The following is a 19,807-nucleotide window of genomic DNA, read 5'->3' as shown; positions in this document are numbered from 1 at the left end:
AGTCCAGTAGGTTTTCAGTATGCCTAAGATCTGATCAATTGAGATTCAAATTAAGGTAATGAAAGGCTCGCAATAACGAGCAGGATAAATTGACGGAATTATAACAGTCTCACACTAATTTCTATGACAAGCACAGTATCTCGCTGAGTACAGTGTTGGCAAAATTATATTTTTTGGGAGTTTATGCAATATAAATATTTGACACTAGTTGTGCAGAATAAAAATATTTGACATTATAAATGTAAAATAAGTTCATGTTACATAAACTTATATGTATGAGAGAATGAGACGGTGAAAGTTATTAATTATATTTTATAGTCAAATTTAAATGAAAGTTTCATCAGAAGGCTGAACAGATGTAAGCATTACCATTCAAAGAAATTGTTCGTTTAGCTGGAAACGAGCTTACTTGAAGTTGTAGAAATAGAAAGTTTATGACTGGAGTGGTGAAACTACAGCGTATAACCATTACATTCATTCGTCTACATTTACTGATGAGTCAAGTCAGTTTTCTTATAGGATACTAACAAGAGCAACGAGCGGCCATACGTTCTGTAGCAAGAGTATGGCTTCTTTCTCATGGAATAAAACTGTGATGCTGGTGTGACACTGTAGAAGCCTGATGAGCAGCACCCAATTTAGGAGGTGTAACTGGAAATGCCATGAAATTATTGTGGAACCTGGACAGTTTTGTTACTAACACTGCTAACATAAACCACATCGAAAATGCGGAAAAATTAACATGTGCCTACACTGATTACACAACCGTTTTGTGACAACATTATGGTGGTTAAAATCTGCGATGAAGTGGACTGTCAAGAACAATTAGAGAAAGAACGGTCTGTGGTTTCCAGAAAGGAAATTTATAGTGCATCTGATAGTTATTCATTTGATAAATTCTCAATGTGTATGTTTACCATTTCTCCTACATGGGAACGACAATACAGCAGCAAGATGAATACTGGAAACGACTGAGAAGGAAGCACTGGAAACCATTTCGAGGAAAAATAGAAGTTTTGTGGCTGTACCATATTAAGCGCAACTGGGTGACATTAAAGCAACTTTACTAACGGATGACATGCCTGGCATATTGCAGCAACTATGTGTAGATGACTGTTACCTTCTGGACCAGGATAGATAAGATAGAATAAACAATTTACTGTGGATGATCACCAACTGTGGAGTAAAAATATTTAACAAATTTATATGCCAAATCGCAAGCACAGGAGTGAACAAATGTGTCGCTAACTTATCTTATATACTTTATATAGTGCCCTTATGTGTTTCAATGACAAACTTTTATATCTTCTTTGGCTAAAGTATGTCGATTACCAGACGCGAAGATACGATTTATAACTGCAGAATGGATGGTATGTTTGCTCTTGTGAAAGTCTGACAGTATTAAATAGCAAAAAACAGCATTTACAATGTGCTCCACTATATTAAATGCCAATCGCTTCTATGTGGTACAAACTATCAAACAATTTATGTAACAGTTGCTGTGTTATGTTTAAGTGTTTTGTAAGGCATCTACTGGGGCACTAAGAGTGTAACAAGTTGACTGGTGTACAAATAAATCTTCCAGACTATGTTCTGTCTGCCAATAGTCTTAATAATTGACTCATAACTATGTGGAAATTGTTGACACAGACTCCAACAAGAACAACCTAAGTATTATCTTAACTCTGGAGAATCATATTGATCTGAATCCAAGACATTGTCCTCCATAATATCCCGAAATATAAATATTAGCAAATTATGACTGGTTCCCAAAAATAATAATATTATGCTGATCTTTATAAAAATAAGCAATGCATCCAACAGATTTAAACCGTTCCGTGTTGTAAATATTACTCCTTTAAGGGCACAAATTGTTTTTATGTGTAAGCAAAAGAAAACAGGTCATAGAAATGTTGATGTCAAAAAATGCAAACTGAAGTATTTGGCAAAAACGATTACCATGAAGGAATAATATTAACTGTGACTGGAAAAAGAACAACCGTTGCTGGTACGCAAGTGAGACTTACAAATTGCGTTAAACACAATATATGGAAAAATCTGAATATGACTGGAGAATACAAGACATCAATATTTATTGTAAATAGGAACGGAAAGTGGCTATGCGTTGGAGGACTCGGGGGGAATGGGGTGATCTATTTCACGGACTTGACATATGCACCGATTTTGACGTTGATTAGGTAGTAGTTTTAGTAGAATAGAATAGGAAGGAGATTAGGAACATGCGCCGACAATAAACTCCTTACCTGCTCTGTGTCAGGGTCATGCTCATAGGGTTTAGCTCTATGAGCCAGGCACCCAAGTAGGTTTATAATAACACTTGCACACATGTAACGCTGCAGGCAGTTAACATAAATTACCTGTAGTATACTGACACTAGAAATAGTCTGCCCATTAACCCATGTATCACTGTCTGTAGTCTTGCAAATTAAATATGTATTAGCTGCAATTATAATAACATTATAGAATATTAAGACCCACTAATCACTAAGGTGGTGGATTACTCTTGTATAATTTTTATGAATGGAAATAAAGAATTTTAAAAAAAAGCAGCATCCAAATTCTACACATTAAACTGTATAACTAAGCAGTTTTTCTTTACACTATTCAAAAGTACCACACATATTTTTCTTCGCCTTTCCACTGTGTCATCTACAATGCTTGAATATTTGTTTGTTGCTAAATCGCGATGCTTATGGTGTAAAATAATGATTAGCTGAATCCTGAAACATAGCATCAACTTCCTCTGTGTTACAACAGATACGTGTTAAGCGTCACATTTCTTCTGGGACTGCATTACACGCGACGCACGGTGTAGCCGTGCGGTTTTGCGGCGCCTTGCCACGGTTCGCGCGGCTCCCCGCGCCGGAGGTTCGAGTCCTCCGTCTTTCGTGTAAGTTAGTTTAAGTTAGATTAAGTAATGCATGAGCCTAGGGACCGCTGATCTAAGTAGTTTAGTCCCACATAACTTACCATAAATTTCCAAATTATTTTTGCGAGGTGCCTAGTTGCTTTCGACTGTCCTGAGTGAACGTGGAGAGGTCTATTAATTTTGAGCAACTTGAAGTCTTCTACAGATCTTCCTTGAGCAGACAGCAGCACTCAGATTGTAGATCTGTTGAGTGTAATGAACTACTATCAAGGAACGTAAATAACTGGATCGATCACTGTTTAGGGCTCTCACTTGTATTTATTTCAGTAGAACACGAGAAAGTGCAAGCTACGAACTTAAGCCACTGTCTTTTGAACAAGTCACACGTTATTGACTCATTTATAAACTTTATTTTGCGGTATCAGTAAGTGATTACATGTTACAGATTCTTAAAATGTTTTAGTTCATTGTCTGTCCATCACAGCCCCTTTCCAATGTGTTTAACATTTTACGAAATTTTCATAAAATTGAAACATATCTCTCTGTCTCCAACAACACGTCTACCCACCATGACTGCCCTTTCCGGTCTGATTACACTTTACCGAATTCATAGAAAAATGGTAATACAGGGTGTATCAAAAAGAATCATCCGATTTCGCATGTCTATATTTCTGAAACTAATAAATATATAAAATGAATTTCGTTTTTTGATGAACAGGAAACTCAGTTTTATTTTACCTAACTACTAAGCTTGGACGAAAACCGTCTTCCTCCGTCTTGCCAAAACGAAATTACGGAACTCCACATGTTGTTGTTTGGCACCTTCATGAAGAGCTTGTAGTAGCATGTCAGGGGCATGTCGAGGCGCACGGCGAACGGATTTCTGCGGATTCCTTGTGAAACTATGGCGGATGCATTCGACGTCCGTGTGAGACACTTGGGAACTGCTCGGGGATTTGCCTTTACACAATTTGTTTCTCGGAATTGTTCATGCTGTCGTCTAATGCTCTAGTACTAAAGTCACACTGAAGAGTTATTACTGACCCGCACTGCGCAAAATGTAGAAGACAAAATGCTTTCTGTTGTCCAGATGCCATATTTTATACAACCGATGTGGGTGCACATTGCTGCTACCTAGTGGGAACCACGTAAAACTCGTACGTTTGCTCTTTCCAACAGTACGTTGTTCACCCACGCACACACGCATCTCAATAACATCATGCTTATGATTTTTTTTAACCAGATTATTCTTTTTGATACACCTTGTAAAACTTATATCGCCACACAACACGTCTGTTCTCACATGACTGCCCTTTCCGATCTGCCTAGGCAGCAGCGCTACTTCGGTTGGGCCTGTTTGGCGCCGTGCAGGTGAGCGCCACAATCAGGACTGCATACGACCGAGGCACACAGGGCCAACACCCGGCATCATGGTGTGGGGAGCGATCTCCTACACTGGCCGTACACCTCTGGTGATCGTCGAGGGGACACTGAATAGTGCACGGCACATCCAAACCGTCATCGTACCCATCGTTCTACCATTCCTAGACCGGCAAGGGAACTTGCTGTTCCAACAGGACAATGCACGTCCGCATGTATCCCGTGCCACCCAACGTGCTCTAGAAGATGTAAGTCAACTACCCTGGCCAGCAAGATCTCCGGATCTGTCCCCCATTGAGCATGTTTGGGACTGGATGAAGGGTCGTCTCACGCGGTCTGCACGTCCAGCACGAACGCTGGTCCGACTGAGGCGCCAGGTGGAAATGGCATGGCAAGCCGTTCCACAGGACTACATCCAGCATCTCTACGATCGTCTCCATGGGAGAATAGCAGCCTGCATTGCTGCGAAAGGTGGATATACACTGTAGTAGTGCCGACATTGTGCATGCTCTGTTGCCTGTGTCTATGTGCCTGTGGTTCTGTCAGTGTGATCATGTGATGTATCTGTCCCCAGGAATGTGTCAATAAAGTTTCCCCTTACTGGGACAATGAATTCACGGTGTTCTCATTTCAATTTCCAGGAGTGCATGTTCCCTTACGTTTCCAGGTAAAAACTGACACATTTCAAACCCTTACAATAACGAAATCTGTTTTTCTGATTTTTCAGTGTTATTGCTATAGTGCGTCAGATACGTTATTTCGCAAAGGGAACAGGTTGCCTAGTGACGAATTGCAATGGTACTATCTGAGGTATTCAGAGCATAAGGATTAACGCACTTCTGTCTTCTTGAGGATGCGTTCAGGTGTAATGCTTACTTAGGAATCATTCTAGAGTTCATTATTACGCTTATTGTTTCTCAAGGAACCAATGGTTTTCATCTACAGTAAAGTCCTCACTTACATTTGATAATACGCAGAACATTGAATATTTCTGGGCACAAGAAATGTCACTTTCTTACAGCAGTAGCAGCAATTTTTTAAATTTTTTTTAAGACTAGCCGTTACGCGTGTAAATTTAGAAATGTGCTGTTGGCGATAGAGGTTTGTGAAAGATCCCTTTATTTTCTGTTTCTGATTTCAACAGTAGTAATAACGTACATTAAAACCACATTCCGATAGTCTATTATTTCATTTGAAGAAACAGAAATTTTCGGAGACTGCTCTGACTAGAGCTGCTCTAACGGGAACGCTTATTGCTATGCGAACTGTTGCAGAGTTCACTGAGGCAGCCACTGCTCCATCAGAATCCATTCGTACTTTCGTTAGCGACACGGTAGCACTGATATTTCCTGGACAGAAGAGATGATATTTAAGACATTGCGAAAAGGCGAGCGAGGTAAGATAATGCGTTGCTAATTAAACGAGAGTGATGCGTTGATGTATTATAACTGGTTATGGTACGAAAAGGTTCCTCGTTTATGGTTAAGAGCAACATCTGGTGTCTCATGTAGCAAGAAATCAAGTAAGGAGTGTCTCTTCTCCTCCTCAAAGTATTGAATTCAAAGGGCATTCGTTATTCCGCTAAAGGAACAACTTTCTGAAAGCCTTACAAAAAAAAAGATAGAGAAGACATGTATCGCAACTAGAATGTCTCGGTGCACACACTCTCCAATCGTACCTTACTGTACTTACAGATAAGGATTTTATGATGATTAACGTTAACTTACAACCACATGTTGTGTGAGATTCTGAACCGCTCGAGATGTGTCTCGAGTATTCTGTGAAAGCTCGTATTCCTAAAAAAAAGAAAAAGGTTCAAATGGCTCTAAGCACTATGGGACTTAACATCTCAGGTCATCAGTCCCCTAGACTTAGAACTACTTAAACCTAACTAACCTAAGGATATCACACACATCCATGCCCGGGACAGGATTCGAACCTGCGACTGTAGCAGCAGCGCGGTTCCGGACTGATGCACCTAGAACCGCTCGGCTACAGAAGCCGGCTCGTATTCCTAAGTTACTGTCCTTTCACCGCAGTGCAAGAGGGATACTTTGTATTACTATTTATTTAAGTCGTATCATCACAATTTTCTCTGTATGACTACCGCTGTAGAATGATCGGAAAAGTATGTACATGAGTGTATATAAAAATCTGTTCGGTTTGTAGACGTTGAGCAGAACGTGATTCAGAGGTCAGTTTGCGGAATAGACTCGTTTATAGGGGCTTCCAAAGTAAGTGTGATTGTTTTGTTCTAATGGATTACCTGAAATGTCGTACTCTTACTATTTTTTTTGTACCATTGATGGTCAACACAAATTTATCAAACTGTGTGCTCCGTAATTCTTGATAGTTAAGGAATATCAGAATGAATCCAATCCTAGTCATACTTCTCTTTAAGTTGGTCTACGTGAAGGACATCCCAAAAACCGAAAGCACAGAGGAAAATATCAGAAAGTGTACAATAAATGCAGTACTGCCCGTCTGGTGAGAACAGTGTAAGAAACGTCTGATTCAATGGGAGTATCAGAGAAAGGCGTACAGCACATATTACAAATCTGAACAAAAAGAAATGCGAAAATAAATTTCTGAGCAATGTTGAGATCGTTCCTAGACAGAATCCAGGGCCTATACTGTAAAATAACAGGAAAATAGAATAACGTTTTATCACGGTGTCTTCCCAGAAACATGCTTTGATAAGGGGAAAACAGAAGGATTTGAACTACGACCAAAGAATCGAAACTCCAGGTAGGAATACCAACAACGTAGGAAAAGACAGATTGCTACTTACCGTAAAGAAGACGCGTCAAGTTGTACAGTGGCACGATTAAACGACAGTGACATATAGCTTTCAGTGACAGCCTTCGTCAGTAAACACACACACACACACACACACACACACAAACCAGCACACCTCACTCACACACGACCGCCAAACCAGCATCTCGAGGCGGAATTCCACCAACTCCAACATGTCGAGCCGGAATTACAACTGGACGTATCTTATTTACGGTAACTAGGAATCTATCTTTTCCTACATTGTGGATTTGTGCTACAAGTTGTTGAAACATTTAGTCTGTTTGCTGGATCTTGAACTTTCTTAGCTACTATAACCTACACCCAGGTTTTAATAAAATCGGTTGGAGGACCAAGAAAGAAGTGCTCGGGTTACAAAGAGTGTAAGACAGTGACTCTGTCTTTCACCGCCATTGTTCAATCTAGACGTCGAAGAAGCGATGACAACAATAAAAGAAAGGTTCGAGAATGAGATTAAAATTCAGGATGAAAGGATATCAATGACATTGGTATCCTCAGTAAAGGTGAAAAAGTATTACAGCACATGTAGAAAGAGTTGAACAGTCTAATTAGTGGAGAATATGGATTGACAGAAAACCGAAGAAAGACGAAAGTAATGAGGATTAGCACAGATGAGAACGAGAAACTTAACATCAAAATTGGAGATCACGAAGTGGACAAGTTAAGGAATTCTCCTACCTTTGAAGGGAAATAACCCATGACGGACGAAGAAAGAACATAAGAAACAAATTAACACAGCCAAAAAGGGCATATTTGCCGAAGAGAACCCGTAATCTGAGGAAGAAATTTTTGTAAATATACGCTGGGAGACGAGCATTGTATGGTAGAGAATCATCACGGAGAGTGGGAAAACTGGAACAGAGAAGAATCGAAGCATTTGACATGTGGTGCTATGGAAGAATGTTGAAAATTAAGTGGACTGATAAGGTAAGGGATGAGGAGGTTCCTTGCTGACTCGGAGAAAAAAGGAAAATATGGAAAACAGTGACAAAAAGAAGTGACGGTATGGTAGGATATGTGTGTTGAGGCATCATGGAATAACCTCCATAGTACTAGTGGAAGCTGCAGAGCATAAAATCTGTAGAGCAAGACAGAGACTGGGATACATTCAACAAATAAGTCAGGACGTTGAAGAAATGTCTTCAGCAAATGTGCTTCAGAGATAGAATTTTCAGACTGAAGTACCGCTACGTAAAGTAGTTACATTGACCTAACACGGGACTTCGTCGAAAAGTAAATGGACTTTTGACATAAAGTAGTTGGTGCCTCGGCGACGGCAGTGGAAGAAGGGGTAACCTTTGGTGGGACGTCGGAGCAAATTTAGCCGCACGACCTGAGCGACCTTTACTGCGGCACTGGAGCGCAAAGCTTCAAAGGTTGGCCAGCGGGAAGGCGCGCGCTTTGAGCGGCCGTACCACGTGCTGCCCGCTCTGCTCGCTACGCACTACTGCTGCCGCGCTGATGGCGCGGCTCAGCAGAAGGAGCAGCGGCTGTGGCCGCCAGCCGTCTACGCTAGGGATGCGTTTATATGGAGGCGTGCACATACGATTGGGCACCGGGAAAAGTACAGAAAGTGGAGACCCTGCCCCTGCTCCAGCCACGTCCACCCCATTCCCAACTGCCCCTTCCTCGCCTCACGTATCTACGCTACATTGAACTACTACGTACTTTTCTTTTTTTTAAATAAAAGACTGTTCGGAGAAGTGTAACCTTAATTTTTTATAATTTATCATTTTTTTCTAATTTATCATTCGTCACATAATAACACGTAAGATACTGCACAGTATCAAAGTGCATTTTAAGTAATTAATTACAACACAGAACAGTCTCACAAACAGTGAACTAATACCTAACACAGAAAAAAAGAAAATAAAAGAAAGAAAAGACAAACCCAAAGAAGCACATAAAGATGAACATCCATATCAAAACATAAATTGTTTAATGAAAAATATGTGCTCAATGACCTAAATTCATGTCCTTTTAAATGTATTTTTTCTCCTTTTTTATATGCAAACTGGTCTACTATTTTCCGGGAATCAGTGTTTCGAGCTCGTTTGTTTTCTACTGTTATATCTATTTCATACTATGTGAATCACCGTAAAATGAATGGCAGAAAACACTTTTTACTGAAGCACTCACTGAAACCCGTTCCTGTTCGATCTGCAGATGATACATAGGGAGAATGACTGTACGTCTCCGTGCAAGCTGATGTTCGCCTGATTTTAATTACAGCTCTACGGGATGGATACTCAGCTGGTTGAAGAATATTTTTAGTTTCTGTCCTGAAAACTCTGTGACCAAAATGGTACTGAAACAGAGGATGACAGACTATAGGCCGAAATACTAAATGTCTTCTTCCAAAGCTGTTTCACAGAGGAAGACTGCGTTGTGCTTCCTTCTCTAGATTGTCGGACAGTTGACAAAATGGTAGAAATTGAAAGAGACGACAGAGGAATAGAGAAACAATTAAAATCGCTCAAAAGAGGAAAGGCCGCTGGTCCTGATGGGATACCAGTTCGATTTTACACAGAGTACGCGAAGGAACTTGCCCCCCTTCTTGCAGCGGTGTACCGTAGGTCTCTAGAAGAGCGAAGCGTTCCAAAGGATTGGAAAAGGGCACAGGTCATCCCCGTTTTCAAGAAGGGACGTCGAGCAGATCTGCAGAACTATAGACCTATATCTCAAACGTCGATCAGTTGTAGAATTTTGGAACACGTATTATGTTCGAGTGTAATGTCTTTTCTGGAGACTAGAAATCTACTCTGTAGGAATCAGCATGGGTTTCGAAAAAGACGGTCGTGTGAAACCCAGCTCGCGCTATTCGTCCACGAGACTCAGAGGGCCTTAGACACGGGTTCACAGGTAGATGCCGTGTTTCTTGACTTCCGCAAGGCGTTTGACACAGTTCCCCACAGTCGTTTAATGAACAAAGTAAGAGCATACGGACTATCAGATCAATTGTGTGATTGGATTGATGAGTTCCTAGATAACAGAACGCAACATGTCATTCTCAATGGAGAGAAATCTTCCGAAGTAAGAGTGATTTCAGGTGTGCCGCAGGGGAGTGTCATAGGACCGTTGCTATTCACAATATACATAAATGACCTGGTGGATGACATCGGAAGTTCACTGAGGCTTTTTGCAGATGATGCTGTGGTGTATCGAGAGGTTGCAACAATGGAAAATTGTACTGAAATGCAGGTGGATCTGCAGCGAATTGACGCATGGTGCACGGAATGGCAATTGAATCTCAATGTAGACAAGTGTAATGTGATGCGAATACATATAAAGATAGGTCCCTTATCATTTAGCTACAAAATAGCAGGTCAGCAACTGGAAGCAGTTAATTCCGTAAATTATCTGGGAGTACGCATTAGGAGTGATTTAAAATGGAATGATCATATAAAGTTGATCGTCGGTAAAGCAGATGCCAGACTGAGATTCATTGGAAGAATCCTAAGGAAATGCAATCCGACAACAAAGGAAGTAGGTTACAGTACGCTTGTTCGCCCACTGCTTGAATACTGCTCAGCAGTGTGGGATCCGCAGCAGATAGGGTTGATAGAAGAGATAGAGAAGATCCAACGGAGAGCAGCGCGGTTCGTTACAGGATCATTTAGTAATCGCGAAAGCGTTACGGAGATGATAGATAAATTCCAGTGGAAGACTCTGCGTGAGAGACGGTCAGAAGTCCGGTATGGGCTTTTGTTAAAGTTTCGAGAACATTCCTTCACCGAAGAGTCACGCAGTATATTGCTCCCTCCTACGTATATCTCACGAAGAGACCATGAGGATAAAATCAGAGAGATTAGAGCCCACACAGAAGCATACCGACAATCCTTCTTTCCACGTACAATACGAGACTGGAATAGAAGGGAGAACCGATAGAGGTACTCAGGTTACCCTCCGCCACACACCGTCAGGTGGCTTGCGGAGTATGGATGTAGATGTAGATGTAGAAAAAAAGGTATTGGAGCCATCCATAAACATTCTCGCGAGATGTACGACGGCTTGTTTAGAGTTCTGCCATTTAATGTTTGTCAATTTTTTTTTACTTTTTCGCCAGTCAATCAATCCTGTGTCCGTACGCACCACTCTTCTCCTGTTCATAGTATTGCGAAATCAAATAACTATTCCTCATTCAGTGTGTAGTGTATATAAATTTAAATATTTTTAACTTCGAGAATGAATGTGCAGCTTTTGCTACAGCTTAAGGTTCTATTACCTACTACATCAGCAGGCTGGTATATACGTTAGGGTAGCTTCTACCGGCTCTAAGTCTTGTATACTGAGCAGTTTCGAAGAAGTTATCAGCATCACTGCAAAGGATGAGTCTGTAACTTACTCCATTCCTGTTGTGAATGAATGTTGTTAGTCATTGGATAAAATATCTAGTTCAGTTGAGGGCCATTTCAGCCTCATTTACAGTTATTCGTCTGTTAGCGAATTTACTTTCGATGCCTCGTCTTCCACAGATGTTGGAAGTTCCGTCAAGCTCTTCACCGAAGGGTTCTTTTCTGATAGCATTGTCCCTTGAAGACCGTATGCAGCTGCAGAGTCCATAGTTTCATATGTCAAGGCCTTAGGTGTGTTCATTCTTTCTTGAAGGCCTACTTTACACTGAATAACAAAGCTGTTGGGTTCAGTTGGGATTTTAGACCATTTGATACACTTCGTTCGTTACTCATTAGAATTATACTAACGAATAGCGCTTTAATTTTATAGATGACATCGTATGTACCAGCCCATCCTGTTGAGTTTGGTGTAGGGCAGCCAAGATATCGGCTCACGGACCGTGCCCTGACAAGAGTGCCGTAGTGGTCAGCCTCGGTGCACATTTCCTACACCGCCACGGAATACTGAGCGCTTGGTGGGAGGGGCCGTGGTGGTGGTGGTGGAGGTGGGAGGGGTGGTGGTAGGGGGAGGGGTGGTGGTGGTGGGGGGGGAGGGGTGGAGGAGGAGGAGGAGGAGGAGGAGGAGGAGGAAGGGGGGGGGGGGGGAACTGCGAACGCGCCGCATTTAAATGGCAGTACAGTCGTAGAGCGTACGATGTGGCTTTAAATTTTACATTTCTCAAACATGATAATAAAAAAACAATTTTCAGCATTATTTAATTATTTTTGGCACAATGAAAACATACTATAGGTTTCGTATGGTACAAAATGTCGTCATCCTGAGGAACACAGACAATTTCGTAGATTTTTGCACTCCAGTTGCCACCTAATCCTGACTTCTTTACTTACATAATCGAAATAAGGTCTTTCACACAAATATATCGAGCGACATATTGTCGCACTCTTGGAACCACATTATGGAGATATGGAAACTCCACCTGAGGAAAGTAATGTAGATGTCCTGCATAGTTTTAACGTAGAAGATTTTGACATTAAACTGGGTATAACCTTGCAGGTGAATATGTTACATCTGCACACACACACACACACACACACACACACACACACACACACGCACAAAGGGTCGCTAAAACGGAAATGGCAGACGGTCTCGAAAACAGTTAGAAAACATTTGTAAGACTGACAGTGCCCTCAAAACATTAGACAAGGACCCATGTAATTCTTTATGTTTAACGGCAGAGAGCTTAGGGAATAGAAAGTGTTTGTCAAAATGTGTTTCTTCCATGGCGCGATTTTCTTTTTGAATGCATCCTCATGAAATTGTTGTTACTCACCTTGAAATGTCTTATTATGGCCAGTGCGCAGTCAAATCCACTTGCAATGCGAGGCGTGCAATCCATTCCGAATGTTCTAATTTTTGTTCTTGCACTCCTTTTTCGTTCGTAAATTCAGCAATAGCGAGTTTTAAATCGAAAAATAGTTCCAGACATGCTCCTTGACTTAACCAACGTACTTTTTAGTAATATGTAGTCTCCATACCCTTCGTTCATTTCCATCGAAAGCTGTTGCAACTAACAGTGAGAAAATGCATGTGACTTCAGAAATATTACTATTTTGTTTAAATTTCTTCACGTGGTGCATGGTAGCAAATTTAGCACAAAGTGCTTCTCCACGTTCTGAACCATGACTCCTGTCTGTCGAACGCTGTAATATTTTGCTCTTTCATTGTTAACCAGATCTTTAAATTCTTTCTGTATGATATAGTAATATCGTTTCATATTAAATTTGCAGCACCCATTACTTACACTACTACATAATATATATTGAGTATTCTCATCCCTCTATTGTGTCATTCCCATTCAGATCTAACGGCTTGTGACGATATGTCGCTAGATTGTCTCCTTTTGGCACGCCGTGGCAAGCCCTAGTTTAGTGTTTCTAGCGTTATCTTGGAAGTGATCGCGGAACATGTTTTGGATCCTACCACTGTTTGGTCATGAGGTAAAAACATTTGTAAGTGTCAAGTGTTTCGAATACAGAGCTTTTTGATGATTGTCTTCTGCAAGGACTTTGAGCTAAGTTTAATATGTGACTTGATTCGCATTTGCACACAACTATTTGCGCAACTAGTGATGGATTTCCCGCCATGGGCTTGGCCGCAACATTTGCTCACATCTAGACCTTTTTTCTATAGATCCAATTAATTGCTGTTCGAGTCGTACTGGAGATTGATGCGGGTGAAAGAAGTAAATGATTCATGTATCATTACAGCTAGAGAATTTGAACCATCTTTGATTATTTGAAGGTAGCGAAACAGTTCACTTGACCAGCCAATTTTAGTAATTTTCCACTTTTTCTTTTCATTTCAATTTTTCCTTTCCTTTCTTTTCTTCGTTGTATTTGTTCTGGGAGGTCTGGAGGCTTTGACCAGGTGGCCCAGACTAGTTTCACCGTAGTATTATCGCTGGATAGTCATTTTAATTATGCGGTGATTGCTGGCCGCAGTGGTCTCGCGGTTCTAGGCGCTCAGTCCGGAACCGCGGGACTGCTATCGTCGCAGGTTCGAATCCTGCCTCGGGCATGGCTGTATGTGATGTCCTTAGGTTAGTTAGGTTTAAGTAGTTCTAAGTTCTAGGGGACTGATGACCACAGATGTTAACTCGCATAGTGCTCAGAGCCATTTGAACCATTTTTATGTGGTGATTATTTTCCGTAAGTCTTCTAAGAGTAAACAATGGCCGCGACGTGCCGCAGTTCTCGACAGTAGAGAGGTCCCTGCAGACTCACAACGTTGCTTAGGATTAGTTTAAAACGAGACGGCGGACGAGCAACATGAATGTATCCGTCTCCAGTCAGCAACGCCTTAAACTGCACAATGCAGTAAGAAGAAGGAGCAATGTTAACAGCCAAAAAGTAAGACATCAACAGACATAAGAGTTACGCCAATTGGTGGCATCTTTCTGCGGACACACACGTAAATATGCTCTGGGATATATGTGTAGTGAATATGCAGATCTTGGACAGGGCAGATATACAGAGTGTTACAAAAAGATACGGCCAAACTTTCAGGAAACATTCCTCACACACAAAGAAAGAAAATGTTGTGTGGACATGTGTCCGGAAACGCTTACTTTCCATGTTAGAGCTCATTTTATTACTTCTCTTCAAATCACATTAATCATGGAATGGAAACACACAGCAACAGAACGTACCAGCATGACTTCAAACACTTTGTTACAGGAAACGTTCAAAATTTACTCCGTTAGGGAGGATACATGCATGCACCCTCCGTCGCATGGAATCCCTGATGCGCTGATGCAGCCCTGGAGAATGGCGTATTGTATCACAGCCGTCCACAATACGAGCACGAAGAGTCTCTACATTTGATACCGGAGTTACGTAGACAAGAGCTTTCAAATGCCCCTATAAATGAAAGTCAAGAGGGTTGAGGTCAGGAGAGCGTGGAGGCCATGGAATTGGTCCGCCTCTGCCAATCCGTCGGTCAGCGAATCTGTTGTTGAGAAGCGTACGAACACTTCGACTGAAATGTGCAGGAACTCCATCGTGCATGAACCACATGTCGTGTCGTACTTGTAAAGGCACATGTTCTAGCAGCACAGGTAGAGTATCCCGTATGAAATCATGGCGGTGAATCGAGGAAGTACAGTACATTCTGACGAAACTAAAATGAGCTCTAACATGGAAATTAAGCGTTTCCGGACACATGTCCACATAACATCTTTTCTTTGTTTGTATGTAAGGAATGTTTCCTGAAATTTTGGCCGTACCTTTTTGTAACACCCTGTATACAGAAAACCATTCATCCAGACTGTGTATCACAGCTTCTATGAAGCAGTTTTGTTGGAGATCTCTATGTTAAGAATATTGCAACTGAAGGAAAAACGGAATACTGAAAATTATACTTTCTCTTAGGAATTTCCGTGCCCAGGGCACTTCTGCACTCGCTCATACAGATAAGCTTGAGCAAGTTGAGTGTATCAGCATGGTGATTTAAACACTTTTTTCGTGCATGTAACACGACGAGTAATACTTTTTTGTACGGATTTCTAACTCACTGTACACAGATTTCATACATTAAGCTGCCTTGTTACTGTCATGAAATTAATTTGCCACTTACATCATATGTCTTCAAAGTCTTTGATATTAAGGGAGTTAAATACGGCTTGAAATTGTCTCGTTGAACGTATAATTGAATATTGTGGCACAGCTGCGCCATCTTTGTGGCCTGCAGTTTGGATCCTCAATCGTAGTCCAGTACTTTTCGTCGCCCGATACCGAATTCGAAAAGGCAGCTGCTAATGATTTTATGCGCCCCGCTGCCAAGTTTGATGATCAAACGATACTGTGCGCGTGGACCTGACAGTACAAGTTGTCACGGCTTAATGCTGTAATTAGTTCCGCTGACAAGTAATTTGTAGCAGTAAGTATTACTTGTACTTGACGATCTTGTGTTCCTCGTCTAACACAATAGGGCAATCCCGTCGGCCACGAGTTTATTTAAAATTTGACGGTCGATATATCGCTGGCAATCTCGCCAGCAATCTCCTTTACAGTCGGTCGCTCTCATCGACGTCTCCACTTACGACCATTTTACCGACGACTTTAAATCGGCATATTGAATGCCACCGGGTCGGTAAGTTGTATTGTTGAAAATTTACTGCTTTGTTTGGCGGCACGTTTTGGAACGATTTTTTTGGCAGCTGTAACCTACTCATTCAGGACTCTTTCAGACATAAATTATCAGCTATTTACGTAACACAAACATATTGAATGGGTCTACAATTTTGGGACTACCTCTGATCAGTTCATTATTTACATTTAAAAGCTTTTCCCCCACTGTCCCCATTACTTTCTCTTTTCTTACTTTCAGTACGTTACAAATAGTTATTATCCTGTTGATGGAAAATTTCTTTCAGTTTTTGCAAGTACGTGCAATGGCAAGACTCTGGACTGCTGTTCGGGAAGCCGATAGTTCAGATTCCTGTCCGGCAATTCGGATTAAGATTTTTCATAATTTTGCTAAATCACTTAAGACGATTAATGAAATTTATCTTTTACCTTTCCTCCTCTTGAGCGTCAGAGAGCCCTGGAGCTCTGCCACGGTTGCCCCAGACATGTTATGCCCATATGTTTAACATTGTGTAAGCGAAGAATCTTTATTCCCCATATAGTTAACACCAATAGCTACGTCTTCGCTCTGTAAGTGACCTTTCAGCGCTTGACGGAGGGTCTATCTGGAGCACTTAAGATTTACCCACTTTCCTGCTCCAATCGCAAACAGTGTACGAGAAGAACAACAGGTTAGCCCTGGTATTACCTCAGATCCCACTCATTTACCTGTTGTTAGCTTCCCACGAGATTCGCTGTATGATCAAAAGTATACGGGGACCTCTATGTGATGCGGAATTGACCACTAGATGTGACGAGATGCGCAGCCTCCAGTATGAAACGACGCGGGGGTTATTGTGTTGTCAGTAGATAAGTTGAAACCACAGAATGGTCGATCAGGAGAGACCAGTGACTTCGAAAGTGAACTAGTCACTGGATGTAACCTGAGTAACAAATTCATCAGGGACATAACAACCATTCTAAGGCTGCCTAACTCAACTGTTAATAACGTGATGGTGAGGTGGAAACACGAAGCAAACAAGCATTGCTAAACGAAAGCTATGTAGACGTCACGTACTAGCGTACTAGCGTTGTGGTGGGTGACTGCAAGAAATCGCGTGAAATCAGCCGAAAGAACTACACGTGAGATTCGAAGTGCTACCAGCTGTTGGGATGACACAAAGACTGTATACAGAGGGTTAAAAAGGAACAGGTTACAACGATCGAGCAGCTCCTCATAAGCCACACATTTCTGTATTCAGTCATAAGCGATGCTTGAGCTGATGCATAAAGGGACTCTACCGGAAAGTAGGTGACTGGAAACGAATGATTTGGGGTCATAAATCACACCATGTCCTGTGGCAATCCGATGGACGGGTTTGATTTTGGCAAATGCGTAGAGAACGTTACCTGCAATCAAGTGTAGTGCAAAAGAGAAGTGCACTGAAAGTGGTGTTAGGATGTGGGGGTGCTTTTTGCGGTTAGGGTGTGATTCCCTTAGTGCGCTTAAGAAAACTCTGAACGCGGAAGGATATGTACATGTTTTGCAGCAGAGTACACTGTGTGCAGTACAGGAACAAAATTGGTAAGGCATTCATGGACACTTGTTGACAAACTGCCTATTGGCTTCTGTCTCAGGTTCTTCGGCCGACGTTCATCTAATGATTTCACAGACGTTTCGCCAGCACGAGTGGCTGGTATTGTCAAAGCTTCACCCTCCATTGCAGGTGGTGTAATCATTAGATGAACGTTGGCCGAAGAACCCGAGACAGACGCCAATTCGGAAACGGTGACTGATTGTATCGGCATAACAAAGCACGCTGTCATAGTGCAGCACTGTGAGATAATGGCTTGCGGACAATAATATTCCTGAACTGCATTGGCCCGCGTACAGTCAGGACGGGAGCTCAATTTAACAGCTTCAGGATGCATTAGAACGTAGCCTTCGGTCCAAACCACAGAGTCCGAGGTCACTATCTTCACTGGTTTCGGCTCGTGATGAAGAATGGGCTGTCATTCCTTCACAGACAGTCAGACACCTCATTGTAAGTGTTCTCAGCAGGCTTCAAGCCGTTATAAAGGCGGTAAGTTCGGTAACTGGCCTCCGGATACTTGTGAACAGATAGTATATATGCGAGATGAAGTAATGTACTGCCTGATTCCTCTTCGAACGCACACTCTAAGAAATTTAAGAGTAAAGATCTGAGTTATGCAAAACGCTTGCACTTGTGCTTCTGGCACTGGGATTTGATGAACAAGTCTGTGACAATCTTGCTCTTGCTACGTGAACTCTTGACGGAACCGGCCGTGCCTCTTTGGATATTACACTCCTGGAAATTGAAATAAGAACACCGTGAATTCATTGTCCCAGGAAGGGGAAACTTTATTGACACATTCCTGGGGTCAGATACATCACATGATCACACTGACAGAACCACAGGCACATAGACACAGGCAACAGAGCATGCACAATGTCGGCACTAGTACAGTGTATATCCACCTTTCTCAGCAATGCAGGCTGCTATTCTCCCATGGAGACGATCGTAGAGATGCTGGATGTAGTCCTGTGGAACGGCTTGCCATGCCATTTCCACCTGGCGCCTCAGTTGGACCAGCGTTCGTGCTGGACGTGCAGACCGCGTGAGACGACGCTTCATCCAGTCCCAAACATGCTCAATGGGGGACAGATCCGGAGATCTTGCTGGCCAGGATAGTTGACTTACACCTTCTAGAGCACGTTGGGTGGCACGGGATACATGAGGACGTGCATTGTCCTGTTGGAACAGCAAGTTCCCTTGCCGGTCTAGGAATGGTAGAACGATGGGTTCGATGACGGTTTGGATGTGCCGTGCACTATTCAGTGTCCCCTAGACGATCACCAGACGTGTACGGCCAGTGTAGGAGATCGCTCCCCACACCATGATGCCGGGTGTTGGCCCTGTGTGCCTCGGTCGTATGCAGTCCTGATTGTGGCGCTCACCTGCACGGCGCCAAACACGCATACGACCATCATTGGCACCAAGGCAGAAGCGACTCTCATCGCTGAAGACGACACGTCTCCATTCGTCCCTCCATTCACGCCTGTCGCGACACCACAGAAGGCGGGCTGCACGATGTTGGGGCGTGAGCGGAAGACTGCCTAACGGTGTGCGGGACCGTAGCCCAGCTTCATGGAGACGGTTGCGAATGGTCCTCGCCGATACCCCAGGAGCAACAGTGTCCCTAATTTGCTGGGAAGTGGCGGTGCGGTCCCCTACGGCACTGCGTAGGATCCTACGGTCTTGGCGTGCATCCGTGCGGCGCTGCGGTCCGGTCCCAGGTCGACGGGCACGTGCACCTTCCGCCGACCACTGGCGACAACATCGATGTACTGTGGAGACCTCACGCCCCACGTGTTGAGCAATTCGGCGGTACGTCCACCCGGCCTCCCGCATGGCCACTATACGCCCTCGCTCAAAGTCCGTCAACTGCACATACGGTTCACGTCCACGCTGTCGCGGCATGCTACCAGTGTTAAAGACTGCGATGGAGCTCCGTACGCCACGGCAAACTGGCTGACACTGACGGCGGCGGTGCACAAATGCTGCGCAGCTAGCGCCATTCGACGGCCAACACCGCGGTTCCTGGTGTGTCCGCTGTGCCGTGCGTGTGATCATTGCTTGTACAGCCCTCTCGCAGTGTCCGGAGCAAGTATGGTGGGTCTGACACACCAGTGTCAATGTGTTCTTTTTTTCCA

The sequence above is a fragment of the Schistocerca gregaria genome, chromosome 1, assembly GCF_023897955.1.
Source record: "Schistocerca gregaria isolate iqSchGreg1 chromosome 1, iqSchGreg1.2, whole genome shotgun sequence".
Taxonomy (NCBI): Eukaryota; Metazoa; Arthropoda; class Insecta; order Orthoptera; family Acrididae; genus Schistocerca; species Schistocerca gregaria.
Note: the sequence above shows the minus strand (reverse complement) of the source record.